The following is a 24556-nucleotide window of genomic DNA, read 5'->3' on the forward strand; positions in this document are numbered from 1 at the left end:
ACCTGTAGCTCAGTAGGTGGAGTAGGTCATCCACGAATCAGAGGGTTGGTGGTTTGATTCCTGGCTGTATGCCAGAGTATTCTTGGGAAAATAGCAAAGTCCCACGTTGCTCTCTGATGCGAATATCAGAGTGTGACTGTTTGGTCAAAACCACTTAGGTGTAGAAAAACGTGCTTGTGACTGGGTGAATGAGGCATGTTGTATAAAAGCGCTTTGAGTGATTTACCAGTTACAACCCTCACACATGGTTATAAGCTTTGAGAATTCACTGAAAGTTATTTTGTGTGGTTTGGGCTCACCATTCATGGGGGCTTCACACTAGAACCCCTGATCCTTTGCAAGAGCCAGTTCAGATGATTCAGATGTCTGATAAGGATGCCCCTCCATCCCCACCTCCAGATCCCAAAGTAGATCCAGAATACTCTGGGGGGATTATTTTCCAGGTACTAGACCCTGACATAACATTTCATTGTCAAATGCCACTGTTCTGACTTTCTCATCAGCCTACTGCAGTGTGCTGGTGGTGTTAAACTAAAATAGAAATGGTAGTAAACATTATACAGACCCTATGACTACTACACGCTGCCATTATGAGCATGTTATCATGCCCACATACAATATAGCTGCTTTTGATTGTTATAAACTTCAAAAGCATAAAGGCTGTCACACTGTACTTATAGTAGATTATAGTATCTTGATTACAAGGCATATGAAAAACCTAAAAGCAGCAATGCAACATTCCTTTTCTCAGATTTTACTCAGAACTCTTTTCCTTGAGTGGTGCTTCTTATAAAATGCTACTTACAACTGTAATCTATTAAACGTCGCACAGCACTTTAAAAAAAAGTAATCTATTACTTTATCTGTTCAAAGTAGGGCTGTCAACGTTAATGCATTAAAGTGGATTAATCCATCATCACGATTAATTCGATTAAAATCGAATTAATTTGAGTCATTCTGCAGAAGCGCAGAATGACTCAAAGTCCCTGAATTGTCTCTGTCAGCAGATCTCGGGCAGTTTGTCCAAAGCTTGTCCATTCTGCGCTTCAGATTTGTTAAATGCATTAAAAATTTTAATCATGATGAGGCGTTAACGCGTTAACGTTGACAGCCCTAGTTCAAACTAATTTTTTAACGCTACTCATTACTTGTAGTATTATCCAGCAACACACATATCTGTACTACAGTTTAATCCAGGGAATTCCCAGAAGGACCAGTCAAGACCTTTTCCCAATTCCCAGAAAATGTAATGACAGGAAACAGGAAAAAAATCAACTTGGGTGCAACACATTCCAAAAATGTCTATTAATGAATACAAATCCTTGTGGCTAATTAGTAGAAACATTCTCCAACTTCCTAGAATGATCTTGAGGAACTATGTTTATATGGTAATGCCTCATTCAGCGCATCAGGCTGCCTGCATCATTACTGCAGTTAGCCTCATACAGGTAGCTAGGACAGGCTACAGGTAGCTAGGACAGGCTACAGGTAGCTAGGACAGGCTACAGGTAGCTAGTACAGACTACAGGTAGCTAGGACAGGTTACAGGTAGCTAGCAGCCTATTTTGTCAATCAAGCTAACACAATGTCTGTTACCAGCTTTGGCTTGCAACACGGAGGACGGTGGTGCTAAATGCAGATTGTGTGACCAGGTAAGAAGATCTTCAGGAGTGTCAACAAGCAGACTGTGTGATATTTAGAGTCAACATTTCTGAGGAAAGGGCCATAGCATGGCGGGGCGTGGCCTGCGGTGCCGTGCAGGGAAGGCGGACGCACCTGCACGGCATCTGCAATCACGCCCCGCCGACTTAAATATTGTAATGGGTGCTGTGTTTGTGGTGGTTGTGATAATGTTGAGCGGGCAGCGGAAGAGCTCTGTGAGCATTGTGAACAGCAACCGTGTGAGTCAGTAAAGTATGCTGCAAAGCATGAACTTGCACCCGGGTCTGCCGTGGTCATTTACACAAAGGCTATAATTTATTGCTTTGTTATTACAGTAGATTGAATACTTTGTGTTCACAGCCTCACACCAGCAGAGAGGCGGGATGTGAAAGTAGCTCATATTTTACTAATACTATTGAACATAAATTCTGAGTTTTTTGGCCTTAATCATGACCTGAATAATTGACATGTCATGTTGTGAACACATGTCTAGATACATCTCCTTGTTGTATTTAGTGCTGCTTTAAAAGCCTAAGGCTAACCTGAAGTTTTTATTAGAAAAAAACATGTTTATTTGCTGGTATTCCTACAAAAACTGGCTTCAGTTCCTGGAATTAAAATGGGCTGATTTCAGGAAAAATATTTAACACTTCTTCTTTTGTCTGCTCCTTTTTCATTTCAAAGCTGCTCAAACTGTGTTGTCCCTCTGAAATATTAATTTCTAATCTTGTTTATCCTGCTCACTCCCAATGAAAACCTTAAAATGTTCAACTCTGCCACCACCAGCTCCTCCTCCTGTGTTTTTGTCAGTGCAACCATCTCCAAACTATACATCATAGCAGGTCTTGCTGCCATCTTGTAAAGCTTCCCTTTCACAAATCACCCCTGACACTCCTCTCCACCCACTCTACCCTGCCTGCACTCGCTTCTTCACCTCTCTTGTGGAGTGTACATTGATTCGGGTGGTTCATCCCATGTATTTAAAGTCATCTTACCTCCAATACCTCTGCTGTTTGCAGCTTTACTGGTACACCTGTCTCCCACACATTCACGCAGATGTATTCTGGCTTGCTTCTACTGAGTTTTGTCCCTTTTCTCTCCAGAGCCCAGCTGCACCTGTCCGGGCTCTCTTTCACCTGTGATCTCTCACTACAGCTCACAGTGTCATCTGCAGTCCATAGAGACGTCATGAGTCAACCTATCCATTCACCACTGCAAACATGAAGTGTATCAGAGCTGATCTCTGATGTAATCCCACCCCCACCTTTGACTAATGTGTCACTTCTACTTCAGCAACTCGTTCCCATATCTTCATGTTGTGGCTCATCAGCTTTATCTCTGTAGTTACTCAGCTCTACACATCAACCTTGTTGTTGGAAATTGGTATAATACACTTTTTCGCCTTTTTCAGGCATCCTGTCACTCCTCAAGATTATGTTAAACAATCTGGTTAAAAAGGATATCTCCTACCTGTACTAGTATGTCATCTGAACCAACCCTTTCCACTCTAAATCCTCTTCTTAGCTTCTCTCACTTCCACTAACTATCCTCCATCCATCCTCCTCTCACTCTCATTTTCTAAATTCATTGGCTCCTCAATCTACTTCTTCCATCTTCTCAACACACTGTCTTCACTAGTTAGTACAGAGGTTCCCAAAGGGGGGGAGGGGGGGATGAAAAGGAAAAAAAAAAACCAGAATGCTTGGACACTGCTAGCATAATGGACAGCTTTTTGACAGGGCTCCCACACAAACGCAGAGCAGGAGATGAAGCATCGCTGAATATGTTTCCAAACCAAAGACTAGAAAATATGATGAAGCATATCTTTCCTTTGGCTTCACCTGCACAAGTGCCAAGGTGGGTCTCTGTGACAGAATTTGTTTTCCCTGCGTCGGGAGCAGCGCTGGGCTCTCAAATCACAGACAAACAGTATCCCACATTTTTTATTTTTAGTTCACAAACACTTGTTGTAGTGACTAACTACTCCTGACATTTTGGAGATGTTTGCTCTTTATACAGTAAAGTTACATTGGGATACAAATAACATCAGGCTGATCCTGCCATAATTTGTTCCCCCTGTCCAAACCACTTACAAACAGTATCCCACAGTTGTTTATGTTTTTAAACCCATTTTTGAAAAATGTATTGATAGCAATGTTGAATATTATTACACAGGAAAAAAACAACTACACGTAAAATAATTACACCATGCGCACAGAAAAAAGGCATATACCTTTGACGTTGCGTGACAAACTCTGTATTACTCGTCCACACGTAAACGGCGTTTAAAATCACTGAAAAACTATGTTTTTGCCTTTACATGTGTACGAAAGACCCAAACGCATAGAAACAGCAGCGTTTTCAAAAATACCCGTGTAGGTGTGGACGTAGCGTAAAAGAATCAGTAGTTTATTTCATTGCTACCTGTAATTTATTGCAGTTTACTTTTATTTGTTTAATTGTTTACGAAATCTTTGAGGTGTGAAATAAACCACAGTGGAGTTTGAATATAAAATATGGGTGTGTGTGGCTGGAGGATGTGTTTGTGCGTGGGGGGGGGTGAAGATTTTTCTTGTAAAACTAAGTGGGGCCTAACAAAAAAAGTTTGGGAAACACTGAGTTAGTACATCAATGTCTTCTTTCTTATGTCCAGAGAATAAAACAAGAAAAATATTAGTCATCAGTATTAACAAACCCTAATAGGACTGATTAGGTTATACCACAAAGTTGATACCAAACTCACATAGAGCACTTCACTAAAAAGGTGGTTCTTCTACCAAATATATGACACTGATACCATCCATCCATCTTCTTCCGCTTTATCCGGGGCTGGATCGCGGGGGCAGCAGCCTAAGCAGAGAAGCCCAGACCTCCCTCTCCCCAGCCACCTCCTCCATCTTATCCGAGGGAACACCAAGGTGTTCCCAGGCCAGCCGAGAGATATAATCTTACCAGCGTGTCCTGGGTCTGCCCCGGGGCCTCCTCCAGGTGGGACATGCCTGGAACACCTCACCCAGGAGGCGCCCAGGAGGCATCCTTGTCAGATGCCCGAACCACCTCAGCTGGCTCCTTTCGATGTGGAGGAGCAGCGGCTCTACTCTGAGCCCCTCCCAGATGGCTGAACTTCTCAACCTATCTCTAAGGGAGGGGCCAGCCACCCTTCGGAGGAAGCTCATTTCCGCCGCTTGTATCCGCGATCTCGTTCTTTCGGTCACTACCCACAGCTTGTGGCCATAGGTGAGGGTAGGGACGTAGATCGACCGGTAAATTGAGAGCTTCGCTTTTACACTCAGCTCTCTCTTCACCACGACGGACCGGTGCAGCGTCCACATCACTGCGGCTGCAACACCAATCCGTCTGTCGATCTCCTGCTCCCTTCTCCCATCACTCGCAAACAAGACCCCGAGATTCTTGAACTCCTCCACTTGCGGCAGGAACTCATACTTTTTAAAAATTAAGCTATAGTAAGAAATTGAGAAAGTAAACAGTAGCTCCTCGAAGGACAATCCTACTAACTATTTTCGTATAAAATAACATTGTTACATGACAATGCAATCTGAATTCTATTTCAGAAGAATGTACTCCGTTTGAATCTTTTATGTAGGACAAAAGCAGTGAAAGTTCAATTTAAAAATGAACCAAAGGATCACAACTCAGTAATCACAATCATTTCTAATGTGAGATCCACTGGGTTTTTCAGGGTAGTGTTTAGTGTCTATGTGGATTTACACAATTCAACCAGATGTACCAGTCCAACACAGTGCTTCGCATTTGAATAACACAAAGTTAGCATAGCTTGGTTTGGTTTGCAGGATGTTTGCTTTGTACGTTGTTACTTCCCACCTCTGATCAGTGACAAGTTGGTACTGTGTTCACGCTGATGGATTGTTGTTTCTGGTCTGAGCAGTTTTCATTCTTTATCCTTCATGGAATTAATCAGAAGTCATTTTAATTCTTGAAAGGTTTTAGGTCACTTTCCACATAAACTCAGTTTAAATGTCAGTATTGGTTGATTAGTAACTGCTATGTTGTTATTTAGAACAGTAGTGCAGGATGGTGACCATTTAACACATATTATATTGCTGTGGAGTTGCACCTGACACTGACTGTAACTAAAAGTACACCCAAACATTTTTAGTTCTCGGTAATGAAAATATTTCCATTTTTACTCACGCGATTAAAAAAAAAAAAAGAACTTATCAGAATTTTTGACTTTCACTCCATCCCCTTGTATGTGTATCTGTGCTCATAAGACACAGCAATTAACAAGAATGTTACATGTGTGTTAAGGAGCTGGAGCACTTTTGTCACCATGCATGTGTCTGTGGGCTGATGATTGATGATGAGCATAGTGATAAAAGTAGTAATCACCCTGCCAGGGAACTGAAGGCACAGTGGCTGCTGTTTCTAAAAAGTGGTGCATTTTCATGTGTGTGGGTTCGCAAACAGATGACATTTGTGTGTATGTCTCATCAACACCCCCTCGCCCAACTGTCTGTCCATCAAGATGTTCCGTGGCACAAGTTTGTGCATGTGTGTGTATGGCCTTTGGATGGGCGCTTGTCGCCTGCTACTACAGTGTAGTGAGTGCGTGCGCGGCTTGCGTAAATGAGCTACCGAGCATGTGTGACATCTTAAATTAGACAACGTTCCTGGCCGCAAAACCATTCAACCCTGCCAAACACAACGCGGACAGCACCATTCATGTGTGGCAGACTATGATGATGAGACACACACAGTCTCTGTCTCTTTCTCTCTCTCTCACACACGCACACAAGCGGACATGGTGACTCATACATCTTAATTAGAAGCTAAGCAGCATCGTGTTAGTATTAGCGAGGAGAGGCGAGCCTGTCACTGGAGGCAAATGAGAAGGGCCACGGTTAAATGCACAGTCACATTAATGCATATGAAGTAAATGCATGGCCTAAAGTCCAATTAGTTTACTACCTGTGCATTTGGCAGATTGTGTATGTGTGTGTCTATCTAGGACAACACACATATTGTACATAAATATCAGGTACACACACACGAGTATAAACTTTTGGAAAAAAATTAAATAGCAGTAGCAAAGAAGGGTAAAAGAAAAAGCTGGCTGCTGTTAGTGTATGTTTGTGTGTGAGCGTGGCCTCGACTTTGTAAAGCCAGCGCTCCTAACACGATCTGAAAACCCTACCAAGACCCTGTTGTTTGGCTTGATAGTGTCACCGGTCAGTGGCATTTGTCAGAGTTCAGGAAACACACAAATGCGTGTACATCCACGCTCACTCACACACACGCACAGACAGTGGCATTTGGCCAGAGTCGTGTTGTGGTTTCTGGGAGCAGTGGCGGTGATGGTAGGGGAGTTCACTGACGTTCCATGTTGCCACGGGGATGAACTGACCTTAAACAGCTCGTAGCGAGGGACATACGGGGGAGTTTCCAGTGACTGATCAGCTCACCTTAACATCAAATACACCACATAAACACACAAACGCACGTACACACACGTGCACACACACAATCATATACCACATTGTTGAGTGAGGTATAATAATCAACAGCCCCATTTCCAGGTATCTATCACACCTCATTAAAGCCGTCTTCTGTTCTCATATCCTCTTTGCTTATTCTCCATCTGACTCCATTCAGATTTATTCAAACTTGACTCTGTCATAGTTTTTATTCCTCATTTTATCCTTCCCCAACTCCTCCTTGTCTCTGCTTCAGGTTTGGTTTGGCCGTGTTGACATCCATCAGGTGTCCAGTTAACTGGTTTAGGCCTAGGTCTAGGTTCATTTTTACATCTACCCCTTTAATTAATTGACACACCCAAATTGATATCTCATAGTAAAAAAGAGTTATCTTCTGCTTATTGAAAATATGCTTTTTTAGTATCCAGGTAAAACCTGACCCTATAGCTAAGTTATAGGGTTTTTTTTCCCAGTAACCTGTTGGGTGCTAAGGTGTTTAAAGCAGTGCCCAATAAGAAAGTGAAATACTTGTTGAACAATTTAATTGTTCAGTCATGGGGAAAAAGCTCATCACATCATCAAACAGATAAAAATAGACTCTCAGTTTCCAGATTAGGCACTAATGAGTAGAAACGACTGGTGGAACTTGTGTTATTTGAACCTCTGACATCTGCGGTTGTGTTCTCTTTGCTTTCATGGTGTTATCCTGCTGAGATCCAAAGGAGTCGCTAAGACATCCAGGAAAAAAAGTTCTGAGTACCTGTGAGTTTGGCAAAGGATTTTAAATGGTCATAAATTATTTATGATGATTCCATCTACTGTCAAGGAAATCATCTCTTTTGGGGTTTTTTTTGTTTTTTGGAAAAAATACTCAAAAGTTAATTTTTTTTTTTTACCGGAGTTGAGGCTTTCTCACAACTTTCAGGATTGTGGTTGAGAGAACATTTTTAATTTGAACTTTATTTTTCAACCCTTATAATCCCACACATGGGAAATGTTGTAGTCCTCTGCATTTAACCAGTTCACTCAAAGAAGCAGTGGGGAGCTACCCCTGTCCAAAATACAGGTTGCACCGAGATTTGAACTCAGATTTCTGGATTCAGAGTCCAGAGTGCTAACCATTACACCATGGAACCACCACTTTCAGTCTTGGCGTAGGGATACAATCGTGTATCGCTATTTTATTGACTACATTTGCAAACCAAGCATCCAGGATAGCTCATCTTTTTATTTGGCACTAAGTTTTAGAAAAAAAACAAACGTGGACTTGAGAAAAAAGAAAGTCCATGGTCTTGCTCAGATTTGCTCTTATACACTGAACAAAAATATAAACGCAACACTTTTGTTTTTGCTCCCATTCCCCATGGGATGGACGTAGAGACCTAAAATTCATTCCAGATACACAATATAACCATCCCTCCCAAACAGTGGTCACAAATCAGTCCAAATGTGTGGTAGTGGGCACATCTGCTATATTGAAATAATCCATCCCACCTCACAGGTGTGCCACATCAGGATGCTGATCTGACATCATGAGTAGTGCACAGGTGTACCTCAGACTGCCCACAACAAAAGGCCACCCTGGAATGTGCAGTTTTGTCTCACAGCAAAATGCCACAGATGCCACAAGCAATGAGGGAGTGTGCAATTGGCATGCTGACAGCAGGAATGTCAACCAGATCTGTCGCCCGTGCATTGAATGTTCATTTCTCAACCATAAGCCGTCTCCACAGGCGTTTCCGAGAATATGGCAGCACATCCAACCGGCCTCACAACCGCAGACCTCGTGTAACCACACCAGCCCAGGACCTCCACATCCAGCAGGTTCACCTCCAAGATCGTCTGAGACCTGCCACCCAGACAGCTGCTGGAACAATTGGTTTGCACAACCAAACAATTTCTGCACAAACTGTCAGAAACCGTCTCAGGGACGCTCAACTGCATGCCCGTCGTCCTCATCGGGGTCTTGACCTGACTCCAGCTCGTCGCCGTAACAGACTTGTGTGGGCAAATGCTCACATTCGATGGCGTCTGGCACGTTGGAGAGGTGTGCGCTTCACGGATGAATCATGGTTCACATTGTTCAGGGCAGATGGCAGCTGAGAATGTCCCAGTTCTTGCATGGCCAGCATACTCACCGGACATGTCACCCATTGAGCATGTTCGGGATGTGCTTGACCGGCGTATACGACAGCGTGTACCAGTTCCCACGAATATCCAACAACCTCGCACAGCCATTGAAGTGGAGTGGACCAACATTCCACAGGCCACAATTGACAATCTGATGGACTCCATGCGACGATGTGTTGCACTGCATGAGGCAAATGGTGGTCACACCAGATACTGACCGGTTCTGGGTCCCCAGACCCCCAATAGCACAAAAAACTGCACATTCCAGGGTGGCCTTTTGTTGTGGGCAGTCTGAGGTACACCTGTGCACTACTCATGATGTCAGATCAGCATCCTGATGTGGCACACCTGTGAGGTGGGATGGATTATCTCAATATAGCAGATGTGCCCACTACCACACATTTGGACTGATTTGTGACCACTGTTTGGGAGGGATGGTTATATTGTGTATCTGGAATGAATTTTAGGTCTCTACGTCCATCCCATGGGAAATGGGAGCAAAAACAAAAGTGTTGCGTTTATATTTTTGTTCAGTGTAGATCTATTGACTTTCATGCTTCTTATCCCCTCCCTATTTATTTCCTGTCTTTCTTCTCTCTGCCCAACTGGTCGCAGCAGATGGCCCCGCCCCTCCCTGAAGCTGGTTCTGCCGGAGGTTTCTTCCTGTTAAAAGGGAGTTTTTCCTTCTCACTGTCGCCCAAGTGCTTGCTTATATGATTGTGGCGTTTTTCCTCTGTATGTTTAATTGTAGGTTCTACCTTACAATGTAAAGCACCTTGAGGGGACTGTTGTTGTGATGTATAAATAAGTGGAATTGAATTGAATTTTAAAGATTAAGATCCTCGATTGTCATTAAGAATATGAACTGACTGCACTTTGACTAGCACAACTCCACCTTTACATAATCCCATCTATATATTGAGAACAAATATTCTTTAAAATAGATAATTCTGAAAATAGATAATTCTGGCTAATAAAGTGGGCATTTGGCAGAACTGTCCTTAAGTGTAAGTTTATCAGTTTTTTGTTCAGAGCTGTATAAAAGCTAACTAAAACTAAACTAAACTCCATAGATGTTATTTTTCCCACATGATCAAGACTGAAGCCTGACACTGTGCACAACTTGAAAGTAGACGGGGGAGTGATAGACTGCTGAGCTGGAGTTCGATACCATCTAAAAAGTGCATGCAAAATGGCAAAGAGAGCTTTTCAGATTTTTGTCAGCAGCACTTCAACTTTATTTTTACGTGGACCTCCTACCTAGCATGAATGCACAGCCACTAGTTTTTCAAATGCAGTGTGGTTCAATCAGCTTTTACAGCCTGTGATCTGTCAATAGCTTTGGTTGCTTTTTGTTTGTTTGTTTTATCATGGGTGACTTTACCTGGACCTTTTTCTATTAGAAGTACAGTACTTTTAGAGAAAAACAAAGGTTTCTTTTGAGACTGTTGTTTTTTTTTCAACACTATTCATTTCTAACACCAAAATGTAGACCTTTTATTCAGGGGGCACACATACAAAACATGCTTTGATTTATTTAAGTATATGATAGATCCGTTATTTTTCAGTTCGGTTTGTTTGGTGAACAACTTAACTTACCCTCTATGGCCTCAAACTGCTGGTTTTCGCAGAACGAATATGGTTGTAAAATAAGGTCTTATTGCATGCTCAATCCCAGAAATCGCAGAAAGCTTTGTCTGTTCATCTGGCCAAAGTTTTTTCAGTGGGAGAAAAGTTTCACCTATTTCAAACTTTTCTCCCACTGAAAACGTAATGTCCAGATGAACCGCATCAGCTTTCTGAGATTGTAGGAATACGCTTTCTCTGAAGGTTGTCCAGATGCTGCCTTTAGGATGAGAAGCTCCTTAATGAAAAGTGGTCTGGGCATCTGGCCACGATGCCTCCGACATGCCTCTGAGGAAAGGTGTTCTGGACAAGTCTTACTAGAAAAAGACCCCAGGGCAGACCCAGAATATGCAGGAAGGATTATACTCTCAGCTTTTTTGGCAAATACCTGTGTTTCCCACCAAAGACAGCACTATATATTATTTTAATAGACCACTTTGCTCTCACAGTACAGCCTTACTTTCAACTGTCAGGCCACTGTTTTGTGGAACCAGCTGCCAGTTTGGGTCATGTGACAGACATCTACTTTTAAGACTGGGCTTAACCTCTTAACAACCACCATGCCACTGGCAACCCATCTGTTAGAGTTTTTCCCCTAACGTCCACCCCTTTCCTTTTCCCAGGTTGGAATACCCGTGTTTATAAGCTTTCAATTGAAAAACTGTCAAAAATAGCCAAATGTATGAGACTTTCTTTGAAATGTAGCATCTTCTGTTTAGCATGTGGCCATACAAAAACACAGCTCGAGCCCTACACCCTTGCTGCACTGAAAAAAAGGCCATGTTGGATTTACTTGATTCAATAGTGGACATTGGTTGCACACAAATGTTTTGCTTTGGCAGAAACTTAAACAACTGAGTTAAATCAACACAACTTTTTCATATCCAGTAAACCTGTGCATTTTGTGTTCATAAAACGCGATTGAAACATGTTCAGATGAAGTAAGTTGAGCTCTTGGAATATTTTAATCCTTCACAATTTTGTCATTTTATGTCAACACTATTCAATAACTTTTACCCCAATACTACTTGGTCACTTAAATACTACATGCTGTCTTCATATTACATAATGTTCAACAAAGTCTAAATCCTGGTTACCATAAAAATTGAACAGGTCTTCAACAACTACCATCCTTCTATCTTTATCCTGGTTGCAGGAGGGCTGGGAAATAACCCTGAAGTGATAGGTTACAAGGCAGGGTACACCCTGGACAGCTGACCAGTCTATCACATAGAAACAAACAACCATTTACGCTTACATTCACAGGTAATTTAGAATCACCAGTTAACCCTAACTCTAATAACTGCATGCATCAAACCAGAATACCCAGAGAGAAACCTGCAAACTAGCCAGAATGTGGATTTGAACACAGGACCTTCTTACTGTGAAGCAACAGCACTAACCACCATGCCAACAATCTAGGAAATGTAGGAAAGCTATGATTTCCTGTATTTGATGCAGAATTGTTTTGTTTTTGTAATAATACACAATAAATAGCAATAGCAATAGCATGCGCGTGGTGCGTGTGTAGTTGTCTGCCTCTTATAACTCCAGTGATTTTCCTGCAGTTTGAAATCTTGTGCGATCTTGTGAATTTCATGAGTTCAGCAACTAACCACTCTTACTAGATTGTATCATGTCGTCTCAACAAGAACAAATTAAGTTGTTGAATTTCGCACAGATTCTTCATGATTTAATTACGTTCATAGAAACATGAAATTATTGTGTTCAAATTACAAGTTAGACTTTTTTAATGTAACAACCACCCAATTTACTTTTTTTGGTATACTAAAAAAAGTAGAGGTGGCTGCTCGACTTGACTGAGATGGATGCCTTCCTGAAACCACGATCTAAAGAGCGCGAGTCTGAAACCCGTGCAGTGTCGCAAGATTTAACATTGATATATTATTGACTCACTTCACTTGAACATGATATGAACAATTTAATCTAGCCTCTCTGCATATCATGTAGTTTCTACACTATGTAGTTACACTTAACTTTAAAGCATGAGGCGATTGTGTTAAATACACGCAAGATGCTTACGTAAATCCAAGAGCTGGCCAATCTCTTTTTTTCAGTATGGTGATCTGGTAAATGGAGAAGGTCTGGTGCTTTTGGATAAGGTTTAGAGTTAGGACTAGATCAGGTGACCCAAAACCATCCCTTATTTGTGTTGCTATATCAGCTGCCTGGATTATACGGACTGGACTTATATAGCACTTATCTACTTATCTAGTCCTGCAGCACTCAAAGCACTTTATACAACATGCCTCATTCACCCATTCATACAAGCACTTTTTTCTATGCGTTTCTGTCTTTGTAATCCTGCCCTTGTACGTCACAGCAGACGGCTGCTCCTCTCTGATTCTGTGGGAGGTCTTTTCCTGTTTAAAGTGAGTTCTTCCTTCCCACAGCCACCACGTTTTCTCATAGATGACTGGGGCTTGTAGGACCTTAGCTTACAATTAAAAGGTCTTTGAGACAACTGCTGTGGTGAATTGGTGCTAAATAAATGTATTATATTGTAATGTAATGAACTGAAATCACTTAGACAATAGTAGGCAACCCCTGCAGCCTGGACCTGGATAAGTGGATAAGTTGTCGAAGATGGATGGGTAAACAGTTTAACTTAGTTCTAGTAAAACTGTGGTGAGAGGCCATACACATGAGCACAGCAAAGGCCAGCTGACTTTAAGCACAGGCTGCAGATGTATGCGTGTATCTTGTATCTTGAAACACTGCTAATACACATTTACATAAATATTATATTCCTGTCTTCTTTCTCCTTTTTGCAGCTTTTCTAACTGCAACCCTTTCTCTATCAACCATCTCTCCATCCCCCCGTTCCTTTACTCTCTCTCCTCTCCACCCTCACCTAGCTCTTCACTCGTTCCTCTCTGTTATTTTCCTCACCATTCTCCTATTGATTTATCTCCATCGCTCCTACATTACTTTTCTCTCCTCCTTCTGCCTCTTTTCAGCTCGTTCCTCCATCGTCCATCTCTTCATCCCCGCCCCTGTCCACGGGCTGTTTGTTCACCCATGTTACCTCTCCACACCCATCTCTTTCCAATTTTCCTACATTCCCCCCCCTTTCCCCCCCCACACTGATGAGCTGAGATGCAGCTCTACTCATCAGATTGCCTGTCTCTCCTCCTTGCTTTCTTTAACACTTGTAGAAATGACCTGACACATCCAATCCCAGGTTATTACACAGATGTGCCAAATCTCTCTCTCTCAAACACACACACACACACACTTAGTGAAAGAAAAAGCACATTCCCTGCGGCCGCTACACAGACACAAACTCACCCTATTACAGCAGTCCAAATGAAAATGAATTATGCATTCTGTCCTGCCACTTGTAACAAGTATATGATGCATCCCCCATTTCCACACAATTGGGCACACAAAAACACGTGCAAAATGGGAACGGACATGCTCATGTAAACACGCAAACACAAAACGTAGTGAAAACAAAAGCATGAATGCGTTATTGATGGAAATATCAGACAAGCGCAAGCTCGTTCTTCACCAACACGTTGCTTCGCACTGGGCTAATGAAACTCTTCACAGCCCTAATGCTGTGATTTCTACTTAAATGGACGCGCACATCACACAAGACCATCATTGTTTTCAGCCCTCGTGTTTACCGCAGTTTTGAATGATACGCCAACCACAACCAACCCCTCCTCCTGCCTTCCAAGTCCATACCAAGGTCGTCGGCCTCCCTCCCGGCTTTAGCATTCCCCTCGTATCCCCCATAATCCTCACTGTTTAAGCCTGAGGTACAAATACATTCTATTCAACCTGCACCAAGGGGGCTGATAATACCCAGCACAGTGTGTTTGTGTATACGTGTGCATGCTTAAGTGAGAAATGTGTGCCCATATACACCTCTGTGTGTGTATGCACACGGGTGTCTGTACAGGGCTTTGTGTTAAACACCCATAGGTGCTTAGTATTCTCTGCGCCACGCGTCCTTGCATCCCCACTCTTATTTTTTCCGTCTCTGTTCTCCTCTCTCAGATGAGACTCCCAATGGCTGATGGAGAGTGGAAAGAAAGAGGGTTGGGGGGGAAAGGGGGAAGATGGAGGTGGAGGTATGAGCAACAAAATGCAGGTGGATAAAGTTTACACAGCGTGACTGTGGATTCTAAACATACCTTGCTTTCTTTATAACAGACAGTTAAAGCATTGCTAATGCTGAACAGGACATTATCCGCTGAGTGTCGATACACAGTAAACGTGTTAAACAGAGAGATGGAGTGCAAGGTACACCCACCTGCACTCAGTTTATCCACCTTTAATAAGACACAGCTGAATATAACCCCCTTTAATGCTCAGGTCTACCTAATATCACAGTAAATTGAGACAAGTTATATAATCCATACTTGTGTCACACATACACACGCCTTTAGCCTGCGGCGTGCTTAGTAATCACAGGTGATTAGCTATATCCCAACAGAGAGAAAATGGAAGCTTGTAGCACGAACAGCAGTTTACTCCAAACAAAATCTAATTTGGCGTCTTCTCAGGCTGCTGCCGAAATGTGTCCACGCCAGATGGTGAGGCTTGCGTGTCGTGGTGGGATCAGACATGCCTTACAACGTCCTCAAAGCAAAAAGTACAGACAGGAGTTTTAGGAAAACTAGTAAAACAAAATGTTCAGACCAAATTCCTTCATGTAACTTTGTAGACAGCTGTACTTGAAACTATTGCAGCAATTGGTCAAGAAGATTGTGCAACAGATGTGATAACCAGAAGTGGTAGAGACTGAAATAATTAGTGGAGGGAAAAACGGCTAGAGGTCTGGACTCAGTGGAACTCGTTGGGAAACAGTTTGCAATGCATATGTTTCCCGACGGAACATATGCATTGCATTCCTGTGCAGTTCCTTTATAAAGGAATGCTGCAGAAGTTCTGATCACAGGCCAAAAACAAAAAAGCCTTTTGTCTTTTGGAAGTCAAAGCAGTGATCTGTCAACTTGATTTTCACTTTTGAGAACTACACAAAGTTGTAGGGAGGCAAAGTTGACCATTTCCATAATCTAGAGGAGGTATTAGTAGCAGTAAAACTATTAGAAAGAAAATGCTCATTGGGTTTTTCCACAGTAGGGACGCTGGTTGCCCCAAGCTATGTTGTGAATAGCTGCTAGCACTTGAGCCACACTGACACATTTTAAGTGTTTTTCCACTACAATGCAAGATATGGTTGATTAAGTAACAGAGGTGTGCTGTATCTGTTTGTGCTATTGCATTACACAGGTCTAATTTGATTATTCTAATATAGATTTCACCTGGGTGAATAAGCATACACTAAATTCATTACATTTCCTTTAAGGTTCTCATAATAATAACATCCCAAAGAAAGACGTGGCAAGTAAATATCTAAAGCAATGGTTAGCAATGAATCTCTACAGTTGGGCTGATTAAACTGACTCACCATTGTTACTGATTTTACGGATCATTTGCTCATACCAGGTACTTTTTAGCTAACAAAGACATTTACAATCATAATCTGACAACATGTGATAAACATAACGCGCAGTGTGCTTACTTTTAGATTTCTTTTTTTTAAAATTGAACAGCTTGTGGTAACTACTGGTCAGCTATACTCTCAGAAACAGATACTGCAAATGTTCTATCCCTGTAACTAAAATATAAACAAGTTGATCAGCAAAGGCTAATTTTGGATCTCAGGATAACTGCATATCTTTTTCAAGGGTCAAAAATATATATATTTGCATTGTCTGGTCTAAATTTTAAGGAACAATATCAGGAGACAATTTGTTTACTAGCTATATAGATATTATTTAAAATATTCTTCTTATTATTAGTCAATTTTAAGGTTTTATCTTTATTTTCCTTGTTTCTGGTGAGTTGCTCTGGTTTCCTCCCACATGAATGGTGACTTTAGGTGCGGGGACAGATACAACTTTGAGCTGTCAATAACAAAGAAGTACTTTAAAAGTACTTTACAGAAGTTATTCCAAAGCAGGCATAATACTAAACCAATACAGAATCAATGCTTGACATCATAACCATCTAACACTGTATTCAATAACTAGCTTAAAAAATGAACATCCTATTAGTTTACTATGAATCTTTTACAAAAATAAATCATAATTTGAATCACAACATGCTTTTGTGTTTATTTGCTGGTATGCCAGTGTAAACATAATGTAAATTAGGTTGGCTTTGCATCAGCTCTAACTTAGCACAGCTCTGATACAGTAGATTAAAGCTGATGTCTGCTAGTACCAAAAGAAGCAAAACTTGAGGCCACAAGTGTCCTTTCCACTTTACGCTGGCCAGTTGAGGTTGTTGGATTCAACACTTATCACAAGCGCTGCACAGGTACATTGGCATAGTTATAGGTTATATTATAGCATTAGCTGATAACTTACACTATGTTCTCTTGTCCAAATATGGATGAGCTAATGCTAGAAAGCTTGCTAACTAAACTTGCTAGCAAATCCAGATATAACTTCTGACTCCAAACAAAACCAACATGGTACCAGTCAAATTGCCAAAACCAATGAGTGGCATCACTATGGCTATGTAAAATATATATGTATGCATTATATGCAAAAATTCTGTTTAATCTCATTGCTGACATAGTGAAAGGAAGCTGGTAGTTTTGACAGACAGAATGACAGGATTGGAACGATATTTAGCAGCATTCAAACACTTGAGCCCTGTGCAAAGATATCACCCAGCACAGAAGATATTGTGACATCAAATTGGCTTAGAGAAGTAATCTTCCTCACTGGGTTGTCAGTCAGTCTTCATTATGAAGCTCAAACAGTGCACATATTCAATTTGACAGTTTTTGTGTGAAATTTTGAGTGTGCCAAATTACATTTCATTAGACGCACAAATTACAGGCATGAGGAAAAAAAAGCCCTGTGCCCAGGTTTCTGCAATCATGGAGGATACTTGACCTTAAGAACTGTTTAAGTGGATAGAAATATGAATAAAACATGAGAAATGGCCATCAGATACAAAGAATCAAAAATAATTATATGGTTGCATAGGTGTTTTGCAATTACATCGCTTGCTGAGAAGAAATGAAGTACTGCTAATGCCAAGTGACAGCCGCAATTTCCAAGTGGGAAAACATTCCTATGGTATAATTTTTGCAGACTTAATTTTGAGGGGATTGGAAGAGAGGGCAAAAAGTAATAAAAGAAAATAAAGGCAGTTTCAATAATAGGTGGGAACATCTAGTTACATTTTAAGTCTATGTGCAAATTTAGAATTTAGAAAAAGAGATTTTAGATCTAATTAATCTGTAACTGACAGACGAAAAAGACTCTGGAGATCAGCTAAAACTCGAAAGTCTGTTCTTAAGACACAAATATCTGTGCATTATAACTGCAGTATGCATAAAATACAGTTATAGTTTGTTATAACAAGGTCAACACCAGAGCGGACTTTACACCTTTACTTCACCACACTGCACGAACCGTAAACTGCATCTTGGACTGCTGGATGTAAATCATGTCTTGCAGAGACACTCAATACAAACATAATTCCAAGGCAGACTGCTCACACAGAAAGAATTCTTGTACAAGAACCACAAATATCGGTGGCATTTGTTCATGATAGTTTAAAGAACTCATGTTTTATATTTTGCTTTGTCAGAGCCAGCCGTCGATTACAGTCTGCTCTTTTTGTCTTACAAGTTGGAAATCGTTAAAAGAGTTAAAAGCATTTGAAATGATTGTTTATTTTCAATAACTTTGCTTTGCAAGACCAACAAGTTATTATTTGCTTTCTTTGTTAACATTCACCTGGTACCTTTGAACTGGTGTGAAGCTGTAAATCAAATCCTGGTATTGACTATATACACTATACTGCCAAAAGTATTCACACATATATGAACTTGAGTCACATCCCATTCTTCATTCATAGGGTTTAATATGATCTCAGCCCTTTGGAGCTATAACAGCTTCAACTCTGAGGAGACTCCACAAGGTTTGGAAGTGTGTTTATTGGAATTTTCATTCTTCCAGAAGAGTATCTGTGAGGTCAGACAGTGATGATGGATGAGAAGGCGTAGGTTGTAGTCTTTGCTGTAATTCATCCCAAGGCTGCTTTGTCAAGTTGATGTCAGGACTCTGTGCAGGCCAGTCAAGTTCCTCCACACCAAACTCGCTCGTCCATGTTTTTAGTATGCTGGAGCATTAAGAGTTCTTTTCATTTGAACTAAGACCAACTTCTGAAAAACAACCACACACCATAATCCCTACATCCACCAAACTTTAAACTTGGCACAGTGCATTCAGACAAGTACCGTTCTCCTGGCAACTGCCAAACCCAGACTTGTCTGTCAGATTGCCAGACAGAGAAGCCTGATCTGTCACTTCACAGTGGGTGTGTGTGAAATTTTACGCCACTTTGTGGCAGAGTTGCTGCCACGCCCATTCACTTCAACTTTGTAATAATGCCACTAACAGTAGAAGCTTTGTGGAATATTTAGTAGTGAGGAAATGTAACAACAGTTGCATGGGTGGCATCCTATCGCAGTACCACGCTGGAATTCACTGAGCTCCTGAGAGCGACCAGTTCTTTCACACATGTTTGTAGAAGTAGTCTGCATGACTAGCTGCTTGATTTTATAGATCTGTGGGATGTGATTAGAACACCAGAATTCAATGACTTTGATGGATGAGTGAATACTTTTGGCAATATAGTGTATCCAGCCAATTCCAGGCTGACTGTCGTATTATTTATGGTGGCAAAACTAAAAGAAACATTCTCATGGTGTGAGTACATATGCAGAGTAAAGCTTCACACAGGCCTAGAGACAAGTCAGAATCCATGTTGCAAACAAATGTATATTCACCAAACAGTTGCAAGTGATTGCTGGCAGTCGCTGGGGAATCTATAAACCCCCATTCACACAACATAAGCTATAAACGCACATTTTTTTCAGATAGGTCACTGACTGGGCTCTAGGCCTTGGTCACTGAGGCATAAGTAATTTTAATCTGCTGTGTCATGGTGTCAAAATTAGAATATGATGACAATAAACAAGCTACTTATGAGTCCATATCTATGCAGAGAAATGTTCATACAGTATGTGGTTGAGTTCATCTTGTGCACGTAATCAAAGAAATTTGCTCCTGTTTTAATGTTTACAACATAAAACACATTTGCATTAATTGTGTTACAATGTTGTGGAAGCCAAATTAATTATTAATGACCCAAGCTACAGATGTGGAAGCACCTTTATACTAATATGCAGTCCTAACAACTGGCTATAAGAACTCTGAAGTCACTCCCCTGTGGATTAGGATAATAAAATCTCCAATCTCTCAACATACAAAGGACAGCTCTCCACACAGCAAGTAAGCTTTGACTAAATTAAAGTTAATGGAAGTTATTTGCCATTGCCTGGTCCCACATATCACCATTTACTAATCCTACTGTAAATGCAAAAATTACATTTACAATATCTGCAGCACATAGCAGACTTTATTTGGGGAACTGAGGGAGCTAATTTCTTGGAGTACAAAAGAGGAGAATGTAATTAATGTCTACTTTGTTAAGATCTGTGCAAAATATGTAACTCGACCTCTTTTAATTGTATTGTCAAATGAAAGCAATTTTGACAGTCCATCCCTACCATCTGGACCTGTTTTAGGTTGCCTGTGGCTCAGGAGTTAGAGCAGGTCATCCACTAATCTGAAAGTTGGTGGTTTAAACTTGGCTGTCCTTGAGTAGAAAAGCGCTATATAATAAAAACTACATTCACCATTTATTTGGGGGCCATCTGCATTGACTGTATGTAAAAGATGGATTTAGGCACTGGCACCTCAACTTTGGCTCTGTTGTTCTTTTGGAGGCAGAAGTAACTGCATTTAGATGAAAGGAGGCTGAGATATCAGCAGAGGTTAGATAGAGGGCATTTCAGAGCAGATTTCATTTTTCAACGCTCCATGTGGTCACTGGCCATCTGCAGTGGTTGTTAGCTAAAGGTTTCCCTGTGGAAGATGCAAACTGGCGAGGGTAATTGATGTCTTATGCTGTCATTCGTCCCCACCACCTGACAATGCAACATTAAAACATTTTTAAAGGATTTCATGTGGTATAAAACTCGCCTGTCTATGAGTGCATACAAACTAATGTTCAATATAGTAAACCGACAGTTCAATGATAACTTGTTGTGCACTTATCAGTTATGTTCTGCAAAAATATGGGGACCGCAGGTCTAGCAGCACCTCTGAGGTAAGGTGGCCAAAGTCAGGAGGAGCATTAAAGGCATTTGCTTATATCTGTTGCAGTAATGGCTTAGGATGAACCGCATAACTGCAGTATTTACCACTATATCAGATCTGAATGTCAGTGTGGTGTGCGTGTCATCATGGTTACAGCCTCTATGGAGCATGTTATGAGCCACGTAAGTGGTTGGACGGAGCTGCGCTCGCAGCTGATTGATGCTGGGCGGACCGGCTCTAATGCTGTCTGGCTTGCAGCATACAGAATGTGACACTGGTTTGGTTTGGAGAATATTGATCTCGAATGGTTCTTGCCGAGCGTAGATATGGGGGCCTGTATTGATGTTCACTATGGCTCTCATTTCAGGCTCATCTCACCCTGCCTCTGTGTTTGTGTGAGGGCGTGTGCGTATGTATGTGTGTGTGTGTGTGTGTGTGTGTGGGGCAGCAGCAGTGCCGGAGGCTACTCAAGTGTGAAATCGCGTGACGTTTTCTCCATTGCGCTTCATTTAGCCACACATCGCCCATCTCTCATTCCTGACAAGTTTCTTAACTGCTCCAAAATGTGAGCGCCTCAGGGCGGGGAGGCCGTGTAGCCCCGTCAGTGTACAATGAAGTGTGTGTGTGTGTGTGAGAGAAAGTGGGTGTGTGTTTGTGGGGGCTGAAGCGAGAGTCTAATAAAGCTAGCAGCTGCCATGGAAACCAGGGCAGAGGCTAACTCATCCTCTGTGTCTAGGGACCCATCAGGGCCTCGGCCATGGTGCAAACACATGCATGCACACAGAGATACACATATAGACACAGACACACAATCAGGTACCAAAAGCATGGTAAATGACTCTTACTGGGAGGCCTCTCATACACGCTCTCATATAAACAGCAGACGAAGAGCCGTGAAATAAGCTATGGCACCGCAAGAAATGGGAAAGCAAGCTGCCTGTTCAAGAGCCCCTGTGACTCTACTTCGTCTGTCTCACACAGACACACACACAAACACACACAGACACACACACACAGACACACACACACACACACACACACACACACACACTGGTACAGAATGACATGAGAGTCAGGATGGCTTAAGATGCTCAATATCCAGCTGTAATCCTCTCCCCTTTCTTATCAAAAGTGTGTGTGTGTGTGTGTGTGTGTGTGTGTGTGTGTGTGTGTGTGTGTGTGTGTGTGTGTGTGTGTGTGTGTGTGTGAAATAGGTAGATACGAATGACAGCAAACTCAGGTTTTGACGACATGACAGCAGCATTCTCCATGTGGCAGGTTTATTGCATTTTTAATCTCTGCTTACATAAACCCTCAAACCCTCAACATCCGACACACGGACACGCGCACGCACACACACACACGCGCACACACACACATAAATATATACAGACATTAGGCACACGCTTCATCATCTCTCCCTTCACTGTCGCTCACACAATGAAAAGGGCAGCGGAAGCCAATCAAAATGATCTCTAATAAGAATATTACCCATCATGCTATTTGTGTGTGTGTGTGTGTGTGTGTGTGGGTGGATGGCTTGCCAGGCTTCATCTGACATTTATAAAATGAATTGCAGTTCACATGCTGAGGAAATGGCGCACATCTACGCGTTATGCGATGCAGGTTCTCCCCCGGGCTCGTGCTTGACAAATCTCATATCCTCGCCGTGGACTGAAATCCCAGCACAGAATTAGGCAATTGCAATTGAAAGTGTGATTGAAAGGTGGATGTTGGTGTAGGCGACTCCGAGTGCCACTCTGGGTGTCACTGAGGTGTCACGAGATAAGGAAAGATGACAGCAGTTAAGGCAGGCGACTGACTTGTTTCCTTAGCTGGGCTGCAGATTCTGTTAGGTCAGACGAGTTCAGGCTCAAACGACCCTGGTGGGGAATATCAGCTCGACGTGTCAGGAGAGACGCAGAGAAGATAACTGTAAGACAAATAGTGAGCAGAGAAGATGATTATAAAGAAGAAAAAAAGCTAGCCTTGCTTCTTGTGTCATGTTTCAGTAAACAGGCGATAAACTTATTAAAAGTGCTTTTCAAAGGCCTTCCAGCTTCAGAAATGAAAAACTGAGGCATATTTGTGAAGCTCCTACTAACTGCTATAATCTCAGGGGGGGTTGATAAAGCCTACGTAATAAATGACTAACTGAAAATGGCATCCCATAGACTTGAACCCAGCGCGAGAACAAAGTAAGCCACCCACCACGCCTTATTAAGAAAAGAAGAAAGAGAAGCTTCCAGGGCAGCATTTCACAGAGAGTGAGTCCAAGTTTAAAAACACTGGGCACATATTGTTCTTTGATCACAGAATGTGATGCAGTGTTGATCAGCCTCCGTGGAGACAAATATGAGATGATTTTCTACAGCAACGCTTTAGGATATTAAATGAGGCAGGTATTCATACCACACTTTTCTCCCATCCCAACAGTGAGAGCATCAGTGGACGATTCCTATAACAGACAGAGGGTGAAAATAATTACATAATATAATGGCGTAAAACCAGATTCATGCTCCAAAGAGGATGAACTCGATGTCTGTCTCTACTGTCACCCATGCCTCTCTTCACACAGTGCAGGGTTTTAGCTTCACTCTTTAGAGCTGCTAAATTATGGTCTGTATTCTGTTCAGTGGGAACAGAGCACAGTGCACTGCTCCAACAATGGTAGTAGTAATTAGCATTTTCATGTAAAATGGTTGAAGGCATACTGGGAATACTTTTATAATGATTAAATGTTAACACTTTCACACTCTAACACCTGTAACAATAAATGTTAGAAGAGAATGTGCCATTCAGAAGGTTAGCTTGTTGGACACGATTCTATTATGTTTAAAGGCAGTTATTGTAGCTCTCACGCTGAAAAGAAAGATGGATGTATTTTATTCTATTAAAACTTTTCTGATTATTCCTTTAAAAATTGAGAGTTACAGATTTGCACTGGTTACTTTGTTTCTATATATTTCTGCTAATGTACATTTCTGTATAAGTAATTGCATTCAGTTTTATTTGCAGCAAGAGCTGCAAATAAAACTGTACTACTTACTTTACTTCTTATAATTATAGTAAATTATTGTATGGTTTCTACCTTATTGTAAATAATTATTGTAAATATTGAAAAACAAAAGCTGTATTACAGACCTTAGATAGACATGCCTCAGAACAGTTACCTGACTCTACTATGGACTGCATCTAAAAGACTTACAAAGACTCCATATTCTGCTTTAAGTAACTAAGAGCAATTTTAAATGGGTTTAAATGGGTTCTGAAAACAAACAGCTGAATGGGATTAGAAATGGACTTGACACTAATCTTCAGTAAATATCTAATCACCTGTCTGCTGCTCTGCCTTGGTCAGTTTCAGTGGATGTGTTTCAAACTGGCAGAAATATTTAGGCAAAAGTAATCAAGTAAATAAGTCGGGTGAAAGGAATGGATGAGAGGTTCCAA

General features: G+C 41.5%; 1 protein-coding gene and 1 non-coding gene across 2 annotated transcripts in view; one reads left to right on the forward strand and one right to left on the reverse strand.

Annotated features, from left to right (window-relative positions):
* Positions 1-1465: 1465 nt before the first annotated feature.
* LOC106675000 (uncharacterized) overlaps positions 1466-24556 on the forward strand; it is a 62468-nt gene continuing 39377 nt past the window's right edge. Inside the window, exon 1 of the mRNA XM_076883680.1 lies at positions 1466-1652. The gene's annotated coding sequence lies outside the window, so the exon portion shown is untranslated. The remainder of the gene's footprint in view (positions 1653-24556) is intronic.
* Positions 8183-8254, reverse strand: trnaq-cug (transfer RNA glutamine (anticodon CUG)). The gene has a single exon. It is a non-coding gene; the product is annotated as a tRNA-Gln (tRNA).

This window comes from Maylandia zebra, linkage group LG5 (assembly GCF_041146795.1).
Source record: "Maylandia zebra isolate NMK-2024a linkage group LG5, Mzebra_GT3a, whole genome shotgun sequence".
Classification (NCBI taxonomy): Eukaryota; Metazoa; Chordata; class Actinopteri; order Cichliformes; family Cichlidae; genus Maylandia; species Maylandia zebra.